The sequence below is a fragment of the Lactuca saligna genome, chromosome 5 (genome assembly GCF_052625555.1).
Source record: "Lactuca saligna cultivar CGN05327 chromosome 5, ASM5262555v1, whole genome shotgun sequence".
Taxonomy (NCBI): domain Eukaryota; kingdom Viridiplantae; phylum Streptophyta; class Magnoliopsida; order Asterales; family Asteraceae; genus Lactuca; species Lactuca saligna.
In genome coordinates, this window is record NC_136421.1 from 123,149,372 (window position 1) to 123,159,296 (window position 9,925).

Genomic DNA, 9,925 nt, shown 5'->3' on the forward strand with positions numbered 1-9,925 from the left:
AATAATCAAAATAAGATGAGTCTTGTCTGTGCTCCGTCTTCTCAAAACCTAGCCATCGTACCTGTCTAACCGGTGACCTGAGAATACAAGTTATTTTGAAAGCGAGTATCAGCCTAAAGCTGGTGAATTCGTAAGTATTTAAGTGTCATTGTCTTGTTTTGGAAAGCTATTATGAATGCCATGTAAATCTTTAAATGAAACAGTTGATGTAAGTATAAAAACCCTAGAAAATCTCATATTTCCTACTAGTATGAAATGTAGTCTTCTACCAAGACCCGAATGTTTTGTTATAACAATGATGGTTTTCTACCAAGACCCGAATGTTTTACTATGATAATGATAGTTTTTCCTTCTTTTTGACTATTACAAACAGTACTTAGTGTAACTCATCGTTTATGTGAATGTATCACAAAATAAAGTAAATAGGAAAAGAATATAATAGTCTTCTACCAAGACCCGAATGTTTTGCTATGAAAATGATAGTTTTTCCTTCTTTTTGACTATTACAAACAGTACTTAGTCTAACTCATCGTTTATGTGAATGTATCACAAAATAAAGTAATAGGAAAAATATAATCATGTAAGTGTTATCCTTTTGTATTAGGATTAACACAACATCACGATTTGCGAAATGTATAACCTTTGAACATCCGTAGATTGTTCAATTGTCCTTTGTAGCTACAGTAGGGAGGAGGAAGGGTTAGTCCCGTTAAGGTACTCCTAATATAAGTATTAACCGTAGGCATCCATAGATGTTCATCAACCTCTGTGGCGAGCAGTAGGCCCAAGGAATGGTTAGTCCCATAAAGGTACTCCTAATATAAGAAATAACCGTAGGCATCCGTAGATGTTCATCAACCACTGGTGCTAACAGCTGGGCTTCGGAATGGTTAGTCCCGTCTAGATATCCCGTTGAACTGGGATAGGCAGGACAATTTACATAGAAGGTACTAATAAATCATCCTAATGAATCGAGGTACAAGTATCCATGTAAATGTATACAGGAAAATGTATCTACGTAAAGGTACTCATGTAATGTATTCATGTAAGGTACTCATGTAATGTATTCATGTAAGGTACTTATGTAAGGTACTCATGTAATGTATTCATGCAAGGTACTCATGTAATGTATTCATGTAAGGTACTCATGTAATGTACTGTATAGACTCATGAATGAACTGACTCTGATGTCATTCCTTGTAATAGGAATAATGTTTGGTATCTTCTAACTATCCCTATAATAGTTAACTGGAAAGTAATTGGTTGTTCAAGTAGCTTAAAAATGGTTTTGTAAAACATCTAAGAGTTTTCAACAATAAGTAACAATGACTTGATGTCATTTTAATAAACATTTCAAACGTAACGCTTTTGCTATCAAGGTATTTTTAAGATATAAAACCATTTCATGCATCACATTTTGTAGTATGTGAAATCTGCTGAATGAAAACACAGTTATAAATACATATGATTGATTTAATAACATGTTGTTTTCTACCTGTATTCCCCCCCCCCCCCCATTAAAGCATTTAAAATTATTTAAAACATTGATTAAGGGGTATGAACTCACCTGTAGATGGTGGTTTGGATGTACTGAATGATGTAGGATAGCTAGGTGACAAGTGAAGACTTGTTCACACTCAATGATCCTAGTTAACATATAATCACACATATATTTATCCAATTAGACTTTAAACCACTAATTGACAAAGTTAAGACATCCTAAGGCATGTAAAACACCTTATTTAGGTGCTACAAGTCATAAGGATTGCATCTAAGTGCTAAAGGACCTTGCTATTGTGTTTAGGGTTCAAGGGTAAACTCCCTTGGAGTTTACGGTTTTCATGACTTTGACCTAATGAGATTAGCTTCGTAAACTCAAGAGTTTACAGTCGTAAACTCCTCTCTTTTTGACCATAAGTTGGTTTGAGATTTTGCAAGTCCTTTGAAGCATTTCTACTAAGTGGTTTGACCTTTGCAAGGGACTAGGGCAACAAAACACCCCCTTTGAGGAGTTTACGGCCTAATGGCATTTTCCTTTGGATTTACTACCGTAAACCCTTATGGAGAAGTGTATTGCCATGTTTTCAAGTCCCTAACACAATTAGGTAAGTGTATGTGCTAGTTTCTAAGCATAAGGAAGGAAAATAACCCATTTAGACACACTTTAGGGTGTTTACGGTTTTGGGAGATCCCCAAACCGTAAACACCTATAAATGTTAGATTTTGGTGTTTTTCAAGGCTTAGATACATCAAAGGAAGGTTTAATCAATTCATGGAAGGCTTAAATATCAAACTAGGGCTTAGATAAGGACTTAGGCACACTTTGGTGTTCTTTTTGGTGGTTACGGTCCAAGCATCTCCTTGGACCGTGAACACTTATATCCTTGTGTTCTTGACAAATTTCCTTGATATTCAAATGTAATACTAGCTTAAAATCACTCAAGGATGAAAGCACTTACTATTAGAAGGCTTGATTTGAGCTAAAATGCCAAGAACACTTACTGTGTGTTCTTGGTGTTTTGGAAATCTAGTCAAAATATAAAAGTGAATGGATGAATAGATGCACAAACACTAGATTAAGTGTTTAATCAACTTGAAATGGATAGAACACTTACAACTTCGAAGATCTTGAATTGTTTCTAGTTTTCTACTTGAGAGGTTTTCTTGAGTTTACTCTTTTGGATAAATGGGGAGTAAACTAATATTGACTAGACTTAGGGAGTCAAATCATGGATAATCATGAGTTTACGGATTTTGGGATGATCTTTTGACCCAAATGAAATAGTTTGGCCGGGAACTTCTAAGACATGCGGTGTTTGCGGTTTTTAAAATTCAAAACCTGAGACGACACTTTCTTTCACCCGTTCGTTTAAAAATAATATTAAAATAATCAAATGAACTTTATTTTTTCCAAAAACAAGTAAAAGTGAACTTGACTTATAATATGAAGTGATTGACTTTGAGGGTTTGACCGGATGAAAATTCCGGGTTGTCACACTTTCAGCAATTGAAGTTTTTTTTTCCTTCACTGTATCTGTGGGTTGAAGGCGCAAATTATACAATGCCAAGATCAGTCTCACAAATCCTCTATAAATCACCTGCACATAAATTATACATATGATATTATTGATATTATAGCATCCTACTTTCATTTGCAATTTTGGCCCCTGATATACTGTTTTTTTTTTTTTTTTTAATTTTGGTCCTTATTTGAGGTTTTTGTAACGTGGTTGCTCCCTGTTCAAGAAAATGACTTTTTGGGACCAAATTTGAAAAAATCAGTTATACTAAGAAACAAAAGTAAGTTGTTTTCCTAGGAAGACTATTTCATAAATCATAAATGTTTTCTTTTATATAAAAACTAAAAGATAGAAAATACCTTGTTTTGATTTTTCAGCAATTGAAGTTTTTTTTCCTTCACTGTATCCAAGGGTCGAAGGCACAAAATTCTGACCCACTAGTTTATGTTTTTAGTATGATGGTTGTCTTCGTGACAATTGTATGTTATGCCTATATTTGCTTGATGACTTTGTGATTCTTTTGTTATGATATTATATGGTAGCGGTAAGGGTAAAATAAATCTGGTATCCAGTTGAAATAGAATGAAGTAGATTATAAGCTCCCATATATGTTTGAATGTATCCGATTGAAATAGACCGAAGGGGATTGCATGCACCGATCTATGCGTGACTGTATCCGGTTGAAATAGACCGAAGGGGATTGCAAGCACCCATATATGCTTGATTGTATGTTTGTATGGTATGTGGTATTCTGGGGAACTCACTAAGATTCATGCTTACGATTTATGTTTAAAATGATTTTCAGGTATTACCGGTTCACGAGGGAAGAGGATGGCTTAGCGCATCCACCCTTGTTTCCGTAGTTTATGAATTTAAAATTGTACTCTGATAACTACTTTACTCTGATATACTTGAAATGATTAAATGGTGTTTATGGTTGTTTTTTAATGAAAATGTAACCTTATAATTTTTAGGATGTTACAGGTTAGTATTAGAGCATTGGTTTGAGAGATTCAGACATACTCTCGAGTGTGTCTGAAATCAAACTCGGGGTTTGGTACATTTTTCGTAAACTAAATGTTTTACTAAATGATTTTCTAATAAAAGAAAGGGGGTGGTACGTGCAATCAGTTGAGTCCAAGTAAGTGATTCCGAGAATACCCATACATGTTATTATGTTATATGATATTAGAGTTTCATCTAGATTACGCTAGAGATCTGCTCATGATTTTAATCTAGGATAGATGCCTTATATGCCTGATAGCTTGATCTTTTAGAATTGCATGCTAGTATGGATTTTCAGATGAATGTAGGGATTGGCCTTTCATGTGATGCCTTGTAGCCAAAGGAGAATTGAATGGTGTTCTAGATTCAAAATCTTTATGGATATTAAGTGAACTTGAGATGTCCTCTGATTGGCTTGTGATTTGGAGTGTTTCCGCACAAATGCTTCTTAATTGCTTTGTGCTTTCTGGGATTATTAGTAATATGAGTTAACTATTAAGTGAATGTGTCAAGTCACTTGTTGTAAAGCTTAAATAGTCTCAGAGTGATGGATTTGACTCTATTGTGTAGCTCTTGTTTGAGTCTATTTGTTGTAAGGTTGAGTATGTTATTCGAAGGATTATTTATGCTTTATGACATGTGATTACATTCATGAAGTAGTTAGATGATATTAGTGGGAGTTCTTGAGCAGCTGATGACAGGGGGGATCTGAAACCTAGGAGAGCCTAGGAAGTGTTTTAGCGGATTCGGGTACACTATGTAGTGGGTATTTGGAGTATTAGTTTGACAGGGTGACTTGGAGAATTCTGGATGATTCTTGAGGAAGGTATGGGTAGGAGTGGAAGGTAGTATTGGGCCCGTATTACTAAAAGCACTTGATCCATATTTGACTCGAGGAGAGTTACGGAGAATCTAGGAAGCTGGTGGGATAAGGAATATTTGGGTACATTTTGATCATGTCTATGATTGCTTTTCAGAATGGTGATGAGCATGCATGGAGGAGATTTAGGTCTTGGTTCAGGCTCTAGTGATGAGCTAATCAGTGGAAGGACTGCCATGGTGCTGAGTTTGTGATTGATTGAGGAGATGGAAGGTGTCTTCCACACTAGTCCCTATCCCATAGGAGCCACGGTTCAGTTTGCCTTGGATCTATTGCATCATGTGGCAAGAAGTTGTTGGTAATGGATTGCATAATCTGTTACGCTTACTGAGTTGGAGACTATGTCTTGGGAAGAGTTTGTGGCCCGGTTCTTGGCTGACGATGCACCAACTGTCTTCGTAGAACCGTTAGCAAGGGAGTTTATGAGCGTGTCAGGGTGCAAGACCCTGAATGATGTGATTGCAGGAGCCCATGAGTAGGGTATTGATTTGAAGCACCTCGGGAAGAGGAAGGCAGACTCGATTCAGACCATAGTGGGTCAAGCGAAGAGGCTCAGGACTCAGGATTCACGGTTAGGAGGCTAACAGGGTCGGGGACATTGTGCCAAGTGTGGGAGGACCCATGTGGGAGACTATCGGTAGACGAGAAGAAGATGTTTCATTTTCAGGCTAATGGGTCATTTCGGCAGGGATTGCCCTCAAGATTCGGTTTCGATATGTTTTTGCTGCAACCAAGTGGGCCACAAGAAGGCCGACAGTGCAGAGTTGATGAGAGGAGCAGTGAGGGTGCCCACTCCAGCCACTTTGAGGACTACTGATGGTTACAAGGGAATAATGGAGGTTCCTGTGGTGAGGAGGCAAGCATTGCAGTCACAGATCGAGGGGATCCAAGTTCCATCAGTACAAGTTGTAGGTGTGTATCGTATTCTTCTCTTTCATGCTTTAGATCATTATGCTTATGATTAAAAGTTAATGTGTATGAAATGTTATGCCCTGATTATCTTAGAATAGAGGTACTTATGTGAATAATATAGTTATTTTATTTGGAAAGTTGTCATATTCAATATTGAATACTGTGGGCCGTGTTTAGAAGAGGCGTGAGTATTACGCAAGGTAGGCATGTCGGGTTGAATGCAGGATGTGTAGGGGTGTTCTTGGTTTCGGGGTGGTTAGGAATTGGTTCGGTCATGGGTATAAGATGAGTAGTTTTCAAGTTCACACCTTCGGAGCGAGGTCAGTTTCAGGTTACATGGGAATTGCTTTAAGCGCAAGTAAGTGGTTGGTCGGATTGCGTGCTTGTTTGATATTGAGATATTTCTCCTCATCAACCAATCAGTTGCCAATGACTTGTATTAGGGGTCAGAGAGAAGTGCCTTGGGACCTTGAAGTTCAAGAAAAGTTGGTTGGTCAAGAAAAGCTAGTCGTTGTAAAGCTCGGGTTGTCGGCTACCACCATCAGTAGGGATTGGGCAAAGGCAACATATTAATCTTATTTTTTGGAACAATATTGTTCGCATAGGTGTTAGATGCCATTTTATACATCTTTTAGGGTAGTTTTCATTATCATTTAGCATCATCTTTTGTACATTTACATGTCATTTATTTAAATAATGTTCAACTCATGTATTTCGTTAGAATTTCGTATTGCTCATGGTTTTATGTAAATTTCAGATAATTTGAGTGGAGTAATGCTTTGGGAACAGTTGAATGCGCGTTTGGACCTTAAAATGGAGCTTGGAACTTATGAAGGATTCTGAGGAATGCTTGGAATATGTTTTGCTCAAGAAACATTTGATCGAATTGATCGCACGAAGATAGAATCTGCAATCTGAAGCTAAAGGATGTTGCTGGTAGCATTGACCCCCTGTCAGTATTTTGACCATATCTCATGAACCGCAACTTCGATTTACAAGATTCAAAATGTTCTGAAAAGTAGATGGAATTCCATACGTCTTAGGCAAAACATGCGATCGCAACTCTTGTCCATGCGATCGCATGGAGCCTTTATGCAATCGAAACTTTGCTTGCAACTTGTCTTTAATGTTATTTAGTGCCAAAAATTCATCTGGGAGTAAAACTCAAAACATGTGATCGCAACTTAGCCTTATGCGATCGCAACTTTGCCAAAAAAAAAGAGCCCAAAATTGCATCCTACTTCATTAAAAAGGCTTGTGACATGTTTTCTTGAAAACCAGCGATCGTTGCCTCAAAACATGTGATCACATGTTATCAGTTTCTTGTTTCGGAAGCTGTCACCTTGAGTATAAATAGAACCCTGATAATCAGTTGTAATTGTTGGACGATTCCAGATGAAGAAAACCACTTCTTAAGGTGATTTTTAAATTCTTTTAGTGACTTTTGAAGATTTGAAGATTGCGAATCATCTCATCCATTTAGTTTATAAGATTTATCAATAAATGTTTCTTTTATCTAGTTTAATTTCGTTTTTGGCCATGTTTGGCTAAACTTTAGTTTTCAGTTTTGCATAGACTAGTATTTTTCATGTCATTGGTTTTCAGATCTGATTTTCGTTTTTGTGTTTCTATCTAGAGTTTTTCAGTTTTGAGCTTAATGAACGTTTGGTTTTAAATTCTTGTTATTCTGATCACCTAATTAGGGTTTAATCATTCCTGTTAATAAGTCAATAGAATCCGTAATTGTTCTTATCAACTGGTAAAGTAACAAGTATCATATTGGTTCCATTTTGGGATTCAACTTTGATATAAACTATAAAAATCATACCTTTACGCTTCCGAGCATGTAGGAAGTATTGGGTATTGTTAGGAATTTTACACAGAACTTAATGCAATTTTTATGATTTAATTAAGAGTTTGTTTAATTGAACAGTAAAAAGTTAGAGTTAATTGAAGAGCTTCTTTTGATTAACTAGTTTAGGTAAAAGAGATTATACTAGAGCTTGTTAGTTTTTCTTAATACCAACTTAGACAGAACGCATCTCAAATAATCAGATCTGGGCTAGTTGCAGGATTAGAAAGTAGCAACAGAGCGGAAACCATTTTTAATATTGATTTTTGTTTACTTTAATGTCACTACAATTTTATTTTGCAGTTTAATCAAAATCCCCCTTTTAATAATCTCTATCTTGACTAGATTGTGCCCGATGCAAAAAGGCATTGACTTTTAGGCTGTGTCCCTAAGGATTCAACCCTGCTTCCCTGTCCTATATTTTTAGTGTAACCAACAGTGATTAATATACTTTTTTAATATGCGCGAGACAGTGTGTTACCAAATTGGTGCCGTTGTTGGGTACAAAGTGCTTTCTAATAGTTTTATGCCAAGAAATTTTCATTCAGGTACACCTTTAGTTTTTTATCCAGAAATCGAGCGAACTGCAAGGAGACTGAAGAAAGAAGCAACAAGAAAGAAACGATCAGGTGGTCTCTTTGGTTCGTCTTCTTGCCAACCTCCAGAAACCTGTACACCACAAGGAACTCCCTTGTAGAACGAATCAGATCTGTTTATTCCGAAAACATCCCGGTTTCAGCGAATAATATTATTTTAAGACACGAGGTGCTGTCAGATCATCGTCTTATCAAGTGAGTGTATAGTCCCTTTCATAAACACGATTTTAATACAAGTATTTTTTGAATGTATTAATTATATGTTTTAGGTGAGTGTATAGTCACTCTCTTCTAACACATAAATATGAAGTATTTGCTATGAAATACATGCTATGTGTTTATATATTGTTGTTTATTTAAGAAGAGTGCGGAATGGATATTTTATATAGTTTTAAATGAGTTCAATTGTATATGAACATGGGTAGATGAAATAGTTGGTGGGTGATAAAAGTTGAGTTGGATAATGAGATCAAGATGTTAGTTTTAGTTCCGGGAGTATGGATCAGGTAAAGAGATAAAGTTGTTATTAGTCCGGGAGTATGGATTAAGACTAAGTTAATTGTCCCTAGTCCGGGAGTATTGATTGGGCACGGTTATTGATCCGGGAGTATGGATCAGATCAGGAGATTAGTTTTAAATACGGGCGTATGGATTAGGTGAAGAGATTAGTTTTAGATCCGTGAGTAGGGATTAGGTAAAGAGGAAGGTTTTAGATATGAGAGTTTAGATCGTGTCGTTGTGAGGATCGATGGGGTGGGATAAGAGTTGCTTTTATATGGTGAAATTATATAAGTTTGTTAGTTCTGATATATATATATATATATATATATATATATATATATATATATATATATATATATATATATATATATATATATGATATAACATTGTGGGATGAAAACCTTATATGCTCACTAGACTCCCAAGCCTGACCCTCTCACTTTTCTTTGTATTACAGGTTAGGACACGATAGCATAAGTTGGATGACATAACGAGACATTTTGGATTATAGGCTAGTAGTTATGAATAATTATTGTAAGGTCTATTTTCTTATATTTATGCTTTTGGTCTGTACTGAACATGATATCCCGAGATTTTGTTATATAATGAAAATACATTTCTTTAGAGAAATTCTTTGATAAATTCTTATCATATTTGTTTTGGGAATAAATTCCGCAACTATTTTCTCTAAAAGATTACTCTGATTTTAAAAACAAAGTATAAACAAATCGGTCTTTTCTGGCCGTGAAATTGGAGATGTCACATAGAGGCCCAAGCCGTAACAACATAAATTTCAAAACAAATTTTCACATTTTAAAAACACACTTTCATTAATAATAGTTATAAAAATGTCATTGTATCACATAACAAGCCATAACATTACATCCCAAGATCATAATATGTAAAAACTCCTCATGTGTGTACTGATCAGGCCGACGCCTTCCCACGATCCTCACTGGTACCTGAAATACATAACACAACTCTGTAAGCATAAATGCTTAGTGAGTTCCCCAAAATAACACATACAACACATACGCCTTTCCAAGCCATGACTCTGTAGGATCTTCCGATCCCAGTGTCTCAAGGGACTTCCGTCCCGAATCCCGGTAGACCTTCCAGTCCTACCCATATCGACTTTTCGGCCCGTAACCTCCTGACC